Source organism: Acanthisitta chloris, unplaced genomic scaffold (genome assembly GCF_000695815.1).
Source record: "Acanthisitta chloris isolate BGI_N310 unplaced genomic scaffold, ASM69581v1 scaffold32025, whole genome shotgun sequence".
In the NCBI taxonomy this organism is placed as follows: domain Eukaryota; kingdom Metazoa; phylum Chordata; class Aves; order Passeriformes; family Acanthisittidae; genus Acanthisitta; species Acanthisitta chloris.
Genome location: NW_008675917.1, coordinates 5,106 through 7,426, shown reverse-complemented (window position 1 = coordinate 7,426; position 2,321 = coordinate 5,106).

The following is a 2,321-nucleotide window of genomic DNA, read 5'->3' as shown; positions in this document are numbered from 1 at the left end:
AGAATCCCGCTGTGCCCCCTCCCCATCGCCTGTGTCTGCGCCGTCACCTGACAGTCCCCACGCCCAGGAAACCTCCGTCCCCAAATCCTGCTGCTCCCCCACTGCTATCAGAGATGCTGCTGTTGTCGGTGCACAGCTCTTCCCAATTATCTGTTGTTTTTCCATGGAAAAAGGTGTCCCCTCCCAGTGACTGGTGCTGAGCTGCTGGGCGGCTGCAGATAAATCCTTCCATGCCTCAGTTTCCCCTCTGGGGACACAGTGCCTGCAGGTCTGGACCAGCAGGCTCAAGCCTGGTCAAGCCTAAAACCACATTTTTGGCCATTTTCCACTGTTGTCTGGCCATTGCTGCCGCGGAGACATGGCTCTGATCCACGACCCGGGAGCTCTGCGGGCTCTGCCAGTCCCTGGGGAGCTGGGGCTGAGTGGGACACGGACAAACCCCAGCCCTGCTGTGGGTGGGGATGGTTCCTTCCCTGTCATGAGGGTCCCCAGCAGCACCTGGAGGCGAGGGGACCCCCGGGGAGGGTGGCAGTGCCGTGACTCCCTCGTGCCAGGGCTGCAGTGTTGGCCATCTGCAGTGGTCTCACACCTGCGCCCACCGCATGCTTGGCACTGGGTGGGCACACTGGCTCCAGACCCCCCTCCTGTGAGCCCCCACCGTGCCTGTGTGGGCCCAGGCTGGCACGGTGCTGGCAGAGCAGCCAGGCAGAGCAGGGCCACATGGGCTGGGCAGGAGAAGGGCAGACAGGTCTGGGCACAGTGGGGATGAGGGCTCTGAGGAGCATCAGGGGCGACTTGATGCTGCTGGATTAACCCTCGGGTGCAGGCAGGGCAGGGCAGGGGAGGTGGTGCTGAGCTGTTCTCACTCCTCTCTGAAGATGCTGCAGCTGCAGTGCTGCCTGTGATGCCGCAGGGACTGGGAGGGAAAGGGGCCAGAGCAGAGCCCCCAGCTCTGAGCTCTGCTCTCCCTAGCACCACAGTATCTTCCCTTCAAGCTCCCAACACAAGCTTCAGAGCACCTTTAGGGGTGTCCCAGCCTCCTTCCCCACCTCTCCAGCGCTCCTAGCTCCAGGGTGGACCCTGCTGGGAGCTGCAGGGGCTCTGTGAGGGGTGACCCTGGGAGCAGGGTGTGGCTGTGCCCCCCAGCAGTTGTCCCTCCAGCCCTGATCGATGCAGCCCAGCATTAACATAAAATCGATGTCCCCTCCCCTGCCCAGCCTGCAGTCACCCCACAGCAAAACCCTTTAACCCCTTCGCCTCTCCTCTGGGTACCCATGGGATGAGAAGGGGGAAGACAGAAGGATGGAGGTCAGGATGGAGATTCCTCCTTTAGCCCCTTCATGCAGCTCCCTGCAATCTTGGGCCCTGCTCTATCCCCAAGAACTTTCACACTCATGACACCAAAGGGGAAAATTTGGGACAGGCTCTGGTGGCATGACCATGGTTACACAGGGATTGCAGTGGCAACAATCACATGCAAAATCACATGTCCAAATCCATGTGGGATCAGCTCCTCTAAACATCTGAGCAGGCAGAAATGGGCAGGAACCTGGCAGGACCAGGCAAGAATGGGCAGGAACCTGGCAGGAACAGGCAGGAATGGGTAGGAACCAGGAGGAATGGGCAGGACCAGGCAGGAATGGGTAGGAATGGGCAGGACCAGGCAGGAATGGGCAGGAACCAGGAGGGAATGGGCAGGAACCAGGCAGGAATAGGCAGGAAGAGGGGTGGAGTTGGGGCTGGCAGAGCTGGGGCTCAGCACACCGTGTCCATTCAGCAGCTCCCCTCAGTCCATTGCACCCTGGATGGGGTTGGGGTCCCCATGACCCCCCCAAGCCAGCCCTGCTCTATGAAACTTCCAGTTGCAATTAAGTGGGAGACTTTAATTAACAGGGATGAGTCACAGATGGACTCTGTGACTCCCTTGGGGCTGTAGAGGGACAGTACATGTGTCCCCATGGGCCTGGGGACAAGGGACACACCACGTGGGTGAAACATGTCCACCCCACTCAAAGGGAGTGGGGTGTTGGGGTGCTGGGTGGGTGCCAGAGCCTGTGTGCCCCAACATCAGGGGGTGATGGGGACAGTACTGTGCCTGTGGGGTGACCCTGGCCGTGTGCCCCAGTGCCCAGCCCCAGGCGTGGGGTGACCAGAGCCAGTGGCCACAGTCTGGCACAGGGGCTGTGCCCACTGCAGCCCAGTGCCAACCCCCTCCTCGCCTCGGCTGGCCGTGCCACGCAATCTGCTCTGCTTGCCTGCCCCCAGCCCCGGGCAGCCTGCCACCCTGCCCAGCCAAGCCTGGCTGGGGACCTCGCCCTTCT